Source organism: Lacerta agilis, chromosome 4 (genome assembly GCF_009819535.1).
Source record: "Lacerta agilis isolate rLacAgi1 chromosome 4, rLacAgi1.pri, whole genome shotgun sequence".
Classification (NCBI taxonomy): Eukaryota; Metazoa; Chordata; class Lepidosauria; order Squamata; family Lacertidae; genus Lacerta; species Lacerta agilis.
This window is the reverse complement of record NC_046315.1, coordinates 60522054-60535466: the sequence shown is the minus strand read 5'-3', so window position 1 is coordinate 60535466 and position 13413 is coordinate 60522054.

Sequence of the window (13413 nt, the reverse complement as noted above, 5' to 3'; positions counted from 1 at the left end):
TTACAATCACTTCAGTGTTCTTATATGACAGGTTTTTATTTGGCCATAACAAATAGAATATTTTTAATATAACAAATAAAATACAGCTTTTGTAATTCTAATTCTCTCTCTCTCTCTCTCTCTCTCTCTCTCTCTCTCTCTCTCTCTCTGGAAGTGTGTATTGTCCCTTAGCACTGCCAAGTAGCTTACTCTCCATTTCTTCTACAGGGTTGCAGACATTTTCCAGTTTGCTTTATATAGCTGCGTTAGTTGCCAAAATCAAGCCCTCACAGATTGTGTTGAGGCTTGTAGTTTACTGAGCATGCTCAGCTCACCACTACACAAACACTGACTGCAGGGGTCTGGATAGAAGCCCTCATGATGAGGTTTGAGCAAGTAGTTATAAAGCTTCATATACATTGCATGGGGTTTATGACCGGTTTTAGTCCTAGGAAAAACAGGTTATTTCACTTTGGCATAATTTCCCTTTTGTTGACGAGTAAGCAGGGGTAGGTAAGCTAAGGCCTGGGGGCCAGATCTGGCCCAATTGCCTTCTAAATCCAGCTCATGGACAGTCCAGGAATCAGTGTGTTTTTACATGAGTAGAATGTGTCCTTTTATTTAAAATGCCTCTTTGGGTTATTTGTGGGGCATAGGAATTTTTTCATTTTTTCTTTCTTTCAAAATATAGTCTGGCCCACCACATGGTCTGAGGGACGGTGGACCAGCACACGCCTGAAAAAGGTTGCTGACCCCTGCTAATAGGTGTTAAGTATTTTGTAAACTCACAACCTTGATCTCTATATGTTTGCCTGGTGGGTCTGCCTTCTGATCCTGAACCACTTGAAGCTGGTGGTGGAAGATCTAAAATAGGGCTAGATGCTTGCTGCCTCCTCCTCTTCAACTCCAGCAGCATGCTCCTGGATGATGGCAGCACACTCCTCTACATGGCCCTGGGCTGCCTTAAAGAAGACGAGCAGGAGGAAAATAGTGGCCTGTTGGTGAGTAGAGGAGTGTACTGCAACCACCATTAAGCACACTGCTGCAGCAGCTGGGTTTACGTGAAGGAAACACCTAGGTGCAGCAAACACCAGGCAGCAGTGAGTGCCAAGGGGCAGGAAGTGGCAGCTCTGCCTGTGAGGGGGAAGAATGATGGTGATGGTGTGGCGAGTGATGGTGCTGTTGCTCATCTTGTTGCTTTGGGTGGAAGCTTCTCGCCCACCCTCTCAGGGTGACTCCCCATTTGAGGTTGCTGCCCTGAGGCAGCTTGCTTCAGGTGTTTCTTAAGTGTATAGCACAAATGGGGTCAGAGTTTCTCATTTTTCCAATCTTAAGTTCAGTTATCCAAATTTCCACATCAGTTTGCGATTTTTTTTAAGTCCTCATGAAAATTCATCAGAATTTTAGTTCCAATTTCCTACTATACATTTATCTGTATGCAGTCTTATAAAGCATTTTTTTTCAGTATACAATTTTTTCATATTCTATTTCCACTAACATAAGCATTTTGGTGCAAACTTTACCCTAGCATATGCATTCTGGTATGCATTACTTGGCTTAAGAATTGCACTGCAAAATTCAGAAAAGTGTGAATTTGGAAATATGGCAATATTTTTCTTCTCATATTGTTTTGGAAAGTTTCCAATCGCGGGGAAGCTTTTAAGCACTCAGCAAAAAGTATGATCAAGTTCCCCGCAGACCTTCCTTCACAATGTGGGAAGGTCAGGGGCGTGGTGCATGTGCCAAGCTTATATGCAACACCTCCCCAGTTTAAGTCCAATTTAAAGTTCAATGTATATGCTGTGAAATTCAACTGAGATTGAAATCTATTTCAGCTTCTCAGCATGACTGAGCTGATTAAGCATTGTTAGCAATCTTTAGTTTGGCTACTTTTTCGCTTCTCTGATATTGACATACTTTTTGTAAAATATGCTGACTATGAAAATAAATGTATTGTATTATTTTGTAATTGCATTATTTTTATGCCAGTCATATTCCCAGGGGAGTTTCTTTTTTTTAAGGGGCTAAAACCATTCATATATAAACAGGGGTGAAAGCTAAAAGTCACAAAATTAAAAAGCAGCATAAAAAAGAATCAGCAGGATTAAATAAAAGTGACCTTTCAAATACTGTGTTCCAAAGCTATGAAAGGCTTTGAAGGTCAAAACCACTTAGAACTGAGCATAATAACAGACTGGGAAGCAGGGCAGTTGATCAAACACAAGTGTGATATGTGGGAGTGGGAAGCATCCTTCTGACAGTAATAACATTGCCATTTTCCTGGGTGGGATGTCACAGGGCGCAGTGAGGATGGGGCTGCGCAAGCACACTGGCTGTGCTGGGGTGTCTGTATAGCCCAGCTCTTGCTGCCAAACCACCCAGCTCCTGCACTAAAACAGTAAGTGGCAGGAATGCTTATGTTGTGGTGGGGAAGCTCAATGCTCCCACTCCATCATGCTGGCCAGTTTTGGCAGTGTGATCATAAAACCCAGTCACAGCTAATAATAAAGCAGCTGCAACATTTGTGGGTGTAGCTTCCAAACATCTTTCATAGACGGGTCCCATGTAGTGTATTACCTGAAGGTCACCAGAACATCAATACCTGTTAGGCTAACTTTGTTCAGGTAGGATCACAGCTGGTGCCCCACCCTGGCCGATAAATGCTACAGAAGTAGTTTGTGGCTGTAGCAAGAAAGGTGGACCAAGGAGTGCCTTCAAGCTGTGATTCTGTTCCTTCAGTGGGACTATAGCCACATGTAGCACTGAATGACCACCACTTCATGGAGAAGACAGGCCACCTTCCAACAGTACCTTTCTCTTGTCTGAATCAAAATTCAGCCCATTGGTTGTCATCTAGTCCATTACCACGGCCAGGCACTGATTTAGTACTTTCACCATTTCACCTGATTTTGACAAAAAGAAGAGATAGAATCATTCATCATTAGTCATTCATCTATTTTCTAATTCATCTTTGGAGTTTTGAAATAACAATGTATTTTAAAATGCAGAGTGGGAAGGAGACAGAAACAGATGCAGAGATACAAAGCCTCTGGGTACTAAATTATCATTCAAGGATCTAAAATACCTGATTTTTAAATATTTTTTATAGAGATGTCGAGCACCCATAAATCTATGGAAGTTTACAGCTGCTTAACATTAGCTCCTAATTCTGCAAATGGAAGGCATCTAAATAGCATTGCAGCTGTGTGCTACATTTGTCATCTGCTGAAGAGCTGGGAGTGGGATGAGAATCCCAAAAATATCCAGGACCTATTATTCAGCCTTAATCACCATAATCACCATTAATCATTACTTTTCAATGATGAACATACATTTCCCTTCCCTTTGGGCATTTGGTGGAGCCCTAGGAAATGCGTCATCTTGATTCTGAAAAGAACTCTGCTTCAAGGGCCATAAAATAGTTCTATTTCATCTCATATCTTCGTCTCTTATCACTGTTTCCCTCCCTCTTTCAGTGTTTTATCAGTAAGAGTCAATGAAACAGGTATCGTGATCCATAATGGTTTACATTGTCTTGTTTATCATTGTCTCAGACATGATAAATATCAGATTTTACCCTGGGAAAGGAGGGAAGTTACAATCTAGTCTAGTTGTTGGTGTATTCTTTGTAATAACATACCATCTTGGAATTCATGAAGGGAAGAGGGAGCAGAATACAGGTATGGATATATTAGCACTATGTACAATCTATTGATAGATTTTTTTTAAGTCAATTGATTTGTCCCTCTTTGTGGGAATCTCTTAAGGTGAGAGATAGAAGCAGTGGAGCAGCTTCACCCCAAACATGGTGAATATTTGGCCAGTTTAGCTAATGAATGGGAATGCCCAGAATGCTCATGGATGACCAGAAATAAGTTGCTATTTCACTTAATACTAGAACAGTTTAAGAGTTCTAAGAGTTTAGAATGAAACTAAAATACTAAAGTTTCAGATGAAACAGTAAAATATTCAAAAAACAAAAGCATAACAGCACACGTTGAGAAACCCTCAAGAGTCAGGGAAATCACTTACCAGCCTGGTCACCTGTAAGGTGTATGCAGGATTAGATAGTTCACAGCCATCTTGTCCCCGCTGTTCTCCAACCATACCTTTCCCCGTGTTCATCATACCATTTCTTACCTATAACCAACAGAATAAGTGCTCTATTCTTTCTCTCTTGCCAAGACAAATCCTAACTCACATTATGCAACACTCACCCCCCCACACACACATACACATCACACTCCATTCTTTAGGGTGAACTTTCTGACCGTTAATAGCTTCTCAGCAGTGAAACAGACTCCCATGAGAAGTGATGGACTCTCCTTCCTTGGAGGTTTTTAACCAGAGCTTGGATGGCCATCTGTCATGTATGATCTAGTTGAGATTCCAGCATTGCAGGGGTTGGTCTAGGTGACCCTAAAATTCTGTGATTCTATTATTCTGCCTTGTATCTACTTCCAACAGAAATAATTAATTCTACATAAACACAAATCACACAGTACCCATTAGCTCATCTAGCTCCCTTCCTTCCAATTGTCTTCCAGCACTTCACACACATCCACCAATACACACAAACACACCATCCACCCTGCCACTCCAATATTTCCCTCTCAGGCATCAAACTACTATCACCAGTTACTCAATCCACTGTACTAAATTGTACTGCAAAAACACCAGAAGACTGTAAAACCACCTACTGATAGAACCACATGTAGCCATATTCAAGAATATTTATTGGGACAAACTCCATTGCTATTTATGGTTTATTGCTTACTTATGAATGGATTTTGCTTTCCTTTTCCTTTGACCATGGCCTAAGAGTACTTGGGATTTTCTGCACGTTGGTTGTTGGATTAGTTGCTTCTTCCTTTAGGCCGTAGCTGTGCAGAGACCATCTGCTAGCCCATCCACTTAAGTTCTATGTAGTGGACAGCCTTTGACATTTGCTCTGTTTTGTAACAGCAGCTCAGGGCATTATTCTTAATTGGTGTGTCAGCAGCAGGGTGTTGCTGGTGTCTTAGGCCTTTCAGCCATAATTACCAAGGTTTAGGAGGAGGGCAATGATCGTGCTTAGCATTTGCATAACACGTTAGAGTATCCATATGAATTCTTACAGAATTCTTGATTCAGATAGAGGTTAAAAGACTTAGTGAATTCATAGCAGATATCAGGTTGGAGCAAGGAACTGTATTTGTATGCATGTAGTATGCTTTCATATGCCACCCTTCAGTCAAATAGTTTCCAAGGCTGTTCACAATAAACTGCAAGCAACAATAAAAAATCCATGCAGTAAACAAATGCAACATAGCAGAACAAACCAAACAAAATAAAACCAGGAATAAAGCAGCAGATAATACAGGTTAGAACTTGGAAGCTGGCGAGAACGAGAAAAGTAGATGGCTGCGAGCAGTGCTTTTTCCTAAAAAATAAAATAAAAATGTTTAGGGGTTCTCTCATTTTCCCACTCATATTGAAATACTGCCCCTCAGTAAGGCCAAACTTAGATTCGCAAAATGTTTAGGGGTATGCATACTGTCTGCGAGAGAGAGCTGCCAGTGAGTGCCACCACTGAAAAGGACCTCTTTCCCAGTCACCATCTTCCACATCTCTGCAAATGACCTGGACACATACCTGTAAGCAAGAACAGGCATTAATATATGAACTGACACTCAGATCTTAAGCACTGTAGGGTTTTAAAGAGAGAGACATCAACTCTCTGAATTTGGCTCTTGAATGGACTGGAATACAGGGCAGTTCTTTATGCACTTAAGCACAGTTGAATAAAATTAATTTCGATGGGCTTCCGGGACGGCGTGCTTAGTGCCGGGTGGGGATCCGCGCTCCTGCTATCTCGAGGTGGACCAGTGTTGCATAGAGGCGAAAACGGGCGACGAAGCGTGAGTCAACCGACCCCAGGGGGGGATTCTGGGGGCAGAAGCCCACGGCGGCACGATTTGGGGTCTCCTGCCCAAAAAACAAACCTTGTAAGGGCGCGAAAGATTTAACCGGGAGACCGCCGTGCAAACGGGCATAAACCCCTCTGCAACACACACGCCCCAAACCTCGGCAAAGCGGCGCCGAACTTTCCCCCATTAAAATACAGACTGCAAAGAACAAACTCCCCCGAATATAGAAGAACTAAATACATAAATAAACAATAGCGTAGCCCCGGAACAAAGGGGCGATATCGGAGGGAGAGGACGTGGTGAATTTGCAAGGCGGAAACGGACAGTAACAGCAAGGGGGGCTGTGATACAACGTGAAATACCTGTCATAAAACAACTAAGACTGTAGCGAAAGTATCGTAAACTATCCCCCTGCGGATTGAACGATATTGGGAGGGTATAAACGGAAATCAACAAAGCACGCAAGATAAAGTGAAAGAGAGGAAACCGCTAAAGGGGGAGCGGGAAGGTGAAGAGCGTGCAAACATACAAATTCAAGCTTTTTTACCCTGAGAAAGAGCGAGTGAGACAATTAACAACCTTTCTAATTACCGGAATATCTCGAGAAAGCTGAGTCAGCGGAAGGGCCGCCATCGTAGGAGGAAGGGAGACGAACGAGAAAGCGGAAGGAGGAGACAAAGAGGTGCTGGAAAGCAGACCGTAAGGGAAGGAAGGAGGGAGGCAAGAGAAAGAGAGAGAAGCGCGACCTCAAGCGGCCATAAACAAAACTGCAGCTGGAAACAAAGCAACTATCTGAACTTACGCCACCCAGTGGTCGCCCCAAGAACTACGGGGGAAATCAACACTTAAGAAAATAAGGAGTGCATATGGACAGCTGCTAAGCAATATCCCCAAAGGGAACTCCCTATAAAAAGAAGGAAACGGGTGTTGTAGCAAGCTAATATCATAAAGTTAAAGTAAAAAGGAACTGAAAAATTATAAGCTGCAGCAATATACCAATGGGAACTAAAAAAACAACAGTATCCAGTAGCTACGCAGCAGCTTTAGGTCATCAACGGAGGAATTCGATTATAGAAAACGACACTAGTATGGAGATGAAAGAGCTAATGACAGTTATGGAGAGAATGGAGAAAAATATAGGCGACAAATTAACAATGCTGGATGGGAATATCAAAACGCTGGATGGAAAGATGGAGCTAATGGGAAGTAAGATTGAGAAAAACTCAAGCCTAATCCTGGAATTATCAGGCCAAGTGAACCAAATGACAGCTAAACAGACGGAACTAGATGCAACGGTGCAAGAGGTTAAAGAGAAGCTGCAAAAACAAGAAGAGAACATTAAAAAGACACAGTCAGAACAAAAGGAAATTAAAAGATACCAAGAAAAAGATAGATTGGAACTAGATGAATTAAAGAGGATACATGAAGAAACTTTGGACGTTTTAGCTGTTCTTGAGATGAGGCAGAAGGAGATGATTCTCCGCCTGAGGGGCATTAAAGAAAATCGAGATGAAGATATTTCAGGAATAATCATAAAAGCAATAGCGGAGTGGTTGAAAGTGGCAGAAGAAGAGCTGATATTGGACATAGAAAAAATCTTCAGAATAAAAGTGAATAAAACCAAAATCAGGAAAGGTCCAGGGGACTGCCTCATCTTCCTAAATTCAAGACTGTTGAGAGACAAGCTCTTGCTAAAAGGAAGAGCAGAACCTCTTCAAATGTATGGAAATACGATAGAAATAATGAAAGAAATTCCGACCCGTCTGCTCAAAAAGAGGGAGAATTATAAGTTTATAACATCAGCATTGAGGAAAAATGGAATTCTGTTCAGATGGGAGTTCCCAGAGGGACTCTCGTTTACTTTTAAGGAAAGAAGAAGACTCTTTAAATCTGTAGACGACACCGAAATTTTCTGGAGAAAATATTGGGAGGAACTGGGTGGAGAGAAACGACCAGAAAAGAGCATCCCAAACGACTGAAACGACGAGGAAAGCGGTGGTCGGAACAACGGAGGACTAAGCTCAACTTGACCTCCCTTGGTTTCTTCCGACTGACTAAATCGCAATTGGACCAGGGAAAGCGTTATTTTTAAACTGACGTCGCCCTTCTGCAATTTGGGCGCCGTGGATTCTCTTTTTTTCTGTCTTGTTCTGTTTTGTTTTGTTTTTTGTGCCCTCTCCCCCCTTTTCCCTTTCCTTTAATTTTCATTTTTTTCTCCCTCCTTTTCTTTTTTCTTTAGAGTTCTTTTATTAATTACATAAAAGGAGAATAAAGATAGAGTTATAGTCATGTCGTTGAAATGTGTCTCATGGAACGTAAACGGTCTAAACAGTAAGCTAAAGAGGAATAGGGTGGAATGTATATTGAAAAAGCGAAAATGGGACATCATTTGCTTACAAGAAACCCATATTTCCCAAATTCATACAAGGGTCTTAAAGAATGTAAGGTTGGGAAAGGAATTTATAGCAGCGGGGGTAGAGAAAAAAAGAGGCGTAGTGATGTATATTAATCCAGGGTTACAACCTCAGTTATTATTTAAAGATGAGGAAGGAAGAATATTAATTGTAGAGATACAATCGGAAGCTGGAAAAATTGTGTTGGTCGGTTTCTACGCTCCCAATAATAGGAAAGAGGAATTTTACAGGAACCTGGAGGAAAAACTCTGGGATTTTGCAGGGGAGGATATAATATTTATGGGAGATCAGAACGGTGTAATATCTAATGACCTGGACAGAACGGACAGGGAGAAAATAACCAACTCTGGTAAACTTCCACTATCTTTTTTTAATTTGGTCACTAATTTAAATTTACATGATACCTGGAGAACCAAAAACCCATGTGCCAGAGATATCACCTTCTACTCGGAAGCACATAAATCTGGAGGGAGGATTGACGCTATCTGGGTCTCAAAAAAATTAATGTTGAATGTGGGAAAAACTGAAATTTTAAATAAATCCATCTCCGATCATAATCCAGTCTCGATAGAGATGAAATTTAGGAAACATACAAGTGGGAGATGGAGGATGAATGAAGAACTTTGGCGGGAGGAGGCAAGAGTGAATAAAGCAAAAGAGACATTAAAGGAATTTTTTGCAATAAATGAAAATCAAATAACGGATAATATGGTGATTTGGGACACCAGTAAAGCTTACATGAGGGGATTTGGGATTCAACAGATGAAAGAAATCAGGAAAGAGAAGAATAACAACTTTATAGAAATGAATAAGCAAATAAGAGACAAGGAATTGGAATTGGTTAAAAATCCGAAGAGTGAAGAATTAAGATCGAGCATCAGGAATTTGCAATCCCACCTCTCAGATTTGATAAATAAAGAGGTAGAAAGGAAGATTCTCTGGACTAAACAAAGATATTTCGAACAGGCTAATAAACCAGGGAGAATGTTATCATGGCTAGCGAAAGAAAGACAAGTAAATAGGGTGATAAATAAAATATTGGATGGAGAGGTGGAGTTAACAGACCCGGAACAAATTAAGACAAAATTCTGGAGGTATTATAAAAATTTATATCAGGACAAAGGGGAGGAAGAAAGGGAAATGCAAAACTATCTACAGGGGAAAGAATTGCCAGAAATTAAGGATGAGGAATATAACATGTTAAATGCAGAAATCGGGATAGAAGAGATAGAGGAGGTAATAAATAAAATGGAAACAGGAAAATCTCCCGGCCCGGACGGAATTCCAGTAATATATTACAAAAGATTTAAAGAGATAATAATACCAAAGTTAAAGGTTATATTGGATGAGATCTTGCAAAAAAAGAAGATTCCTAATTCCTGGCAAGAAGCCTTGATAACTTTAATTCCTAAGCAAGGCGCTGATTTAAAATTAACAAAAAATTTCAGACCGATATCGCTGCTAAATATAGACTACAAAATCTTTACAGGGGTATTGGCAAACAGATTAAAAAGATTATTAAAAAGGGTGATAGATAAAGATCAAGTAGGCTTCCTCCCCGAGAGACAAATTAAAGATAATACCAGAACAATAATCAATCTATGGGAATATGTAGAGTTAAACCCTAGCAAAAAAATTGCAATGCTGTTGGTGGACGCCGAGAAAGCTTTTGACAGCATTTCCTGGAATTTTATGGTGAAAAATCTGGAAAGGTGGAAAATTGGAGAAAAATTTTTGAACGGGATAAAGAGTATTTACAACAAACAAACAGCCAGATTAATCATAAACAATGAGCTATCGGAAGGCTTCGAAATTGAGAGAGGTGTCAGGCAAGGTTGCCCCCTTTCCCCATTGTTATTTATTATAACCCTGGAAATTCTCCTCAACACATTAAGAGATGACACGAAAATTGAAGGGATAAAAGTGGGTAATTATAACTATAAGGTGAAAGCTTACGCAGATGATGTAATCATTACAGTGGAATCCCCGATAGAAAGTCTGCAAGAAGCATTAGAGAAAATTAATGAATTCGGGAAGAACTCAGGTTTCAAGCTAAATAAAGAAAAGTCTAAATTATTAACAAAAAATATGGGGGAATGGGAGAAAAAAAGACTAGAAGAAGTAACGGGATTAAAAATTGAAACTAAAGCTAAATACTTAGGTCTGTGGATATCTAACAAAAATACAAATCTATTTAAGGACAACTATATCAGACTCTGGAAAGATGTTAAAGAAACACTTAAAAAATGGCAGAAACTACAGCTATCTTTATTAGGACGGGTTTCAATGATAAAAATGATGGTACTTCCCAAAATCCTATTCCTCTTTCAAATAGCACCGGTAATCGTGGGGACGAGGTACTTAAAGAATTGCCAAAAAGATCTGGCGGACTTTATTTGGCAGGGGAAAAAAGCGAGAATAAAACAAGAAATTATGTTAAGCGAGAAAGAAGTAGGCGGCTTCGGGGTTCCGGATTTATTAACTTATTATGATGCAGCAGGGTGGATCTGGATCAAAGATTGGATTACATTAGAAAATAAAGAAACATTAGAATTGGAAGGCTGGGACAAGCTCTACGGCTGGCACGGGTACCTTTTCTATGAGAAATTAAAAATGCATAGAAGATTCAATAATCATTTGGTAAGGAAAGCGCTGATTGAAATTTGGGAAAGAATTAAAACAAAAATAGTGAAAAAAACACCCTGGTGTATCTCACCGGTGGAGGCCACCTCAACTTTTAAGAACACGACTAAAAGGAGATGGCCTATCTATAAGGAATTAGTGGAAGAGCAGAAAGAAAATCCAAAATTAAGAAATTATGCAGACTTGAGACCTACTGGCATAAGCTGGCTAGAGTATCTTCAATTGAGAGCGATATTTCAACAGGATTTAAAAAATAGAGGGTTCGAAAATAAAGAAACAAGAATAGATGAAATAATTGTTTGCAAACAAAAAATATTATCCAAAGTATATAGATTAATAAAAAGTGAACAGCAGACCTCAGATACAAAAAATAGCAACATGATAAAGTGGGAAAAAGATTTTGGGCATGAAATTGAATATGATAAATGGAAGCAATTCTGGACGAAAAATATTAAATTTACAGCCTCTTACCAAATAAAAGAAAATCTCATGAAGGTACACCATAGATGGTATCTAACACCAGAAAGAACAGCCAAGATAAGTAACTCCAAGAACAATAAGTGCTGGAGATGTAGAGACCAGATTGGGACGTTGTTCCACATCTGGTGGACTTGCTCCAAAATTAAAGAATTTTGGACGATGAGCCACGAAGAGGTGCAAAAGCTGATCAAAATATCGTATACTAAAAAACCAGAGCTATACTTATTGGGAATAATTACCAATGAAATACCAAGAGATAGAATAAATATTTTTCTATACGTGACAACCGCCGCAAGAACGCTCGTGGCTAAATATTGGAAAGGAGATCAGTTACCATCAAAAGACGAATGGGTCAGTAAAATTGTAGAATACCTGGAGCTAGCGAAGCTGACGAACTACATTAGAGGTGCTTCTAAAGAAATAATTAAAAATCAATGGAAATATATAAATGAATATTTGGGGAAACAAGATAAGAATAGAAGATATTGGTTGTGTCTAGAATAATGAAAGGAATTAGTAAAGTTTGTGAAGCGATGTTTGGAAGATTTATAAAATTTGTGAAGTATGTACAAACGACAGATAGAACAAGGTAATTTATTTAAAATATGAAGCGTTGTTAAAGCAGTGGAAGTTCTTTTTGTGTGTGAAGCTTAACCATGTATGTCAGTTGGAGTTTCTCTACTCCCCCTCTGACTTCTTTCTTTTCTTTTTTCTCTTTTCTTTTTTCTTTCTTGTTTCTTTTTCATTTTTTTTTCTTTTTTCTCCTTTTTTTTCTCTCTTCTTTGGACAGTGAATGTAGACATATGTTTTGGATTGTGTTTTCTTTTTTTGTATATATTCATTCACATATGTGAGATATGTAAGAATATTTTTAAAGAACAATAAAATTTATTAAAAAAAAAAAAGAATAAAATTAATTTCAAGGGAAGAGGTGTAGGGTCTTCGAATCTTCCTTTGTAATCAATGGGGCCTACAAGTGTTTACCTTTACCTAGCTCACACCTCTTGTTTTTCTAGTTGACTGATTTTGGCATGACCTAGTTACAGTCTGGTTGGATGTTAGTTGGCTTTTCTTCTAAATATAATCCTAAGAAAATGCAGTACTTGGCCACAACAATGTGCTTTCCCCCCAAGGAGTCAAGACCTCCATGCAGCAGACTAACTTTTGGCAGCATTAGTCTTTCAGTAGAAGGCATCCCCTTTGACTTAGCATCCAAGCTTCAAAATATAATTTAAAAAACAATTAAGACACAAAAATGGAACATTCAGAAGCAATGGTACATTTGACATCTTTTCCCCCCTTAAGCTCTCATGCAAAGTTGATAGAGCAATATCATTAATTTATATGACCTGCCATGCAGTTCCACCCCTACATTTATGATGTGGGCTTGCTTCATCATAATGATTTTTCTGAAACTCTATAAATACACAAAACATTATCAGAACAAAGACAGCTTGTGGACTGATCTATCACAGAGACAAGTTATCTACCTCTGAACATGCCGCTTTTGCATCACCAAATAAAGAGAAAACAACAAAGGAGAACAAAAGAGGACAGAGATTTGCATAAAATTTGCAAATGTTAATTTTATCTATAGGATAAAATTTAGAATTAATTACTACACATAGAAATATAATACAGCTCATCATAGTATAGAAGACCATAACCATTGACCTGTGTATCTGCTGTGTCTGATTTCCAGGTACTCATTATTATTGGACCACTTCAAGACATGGACAACTGCAAGACAACTTCTCCCTTCTTACGGTCAGTCATACTTAAACCAGCCTTGGAAAAGTCAGTTCTTCAAACAGAGGATTCTGGCCTCTGATAGCCCTTCAAATAGAGTAGGGGTGGGGAATTTGCGGCCCTCCAGATGTTGTTTGACTTCAACTCACATCAGCACAAACCAGCATAGCCAGATGGAAGCTAAGATCCAGGACCATCTCATCTGAAGGGTCACAGGTTACCCACCCTTGAAATATAGA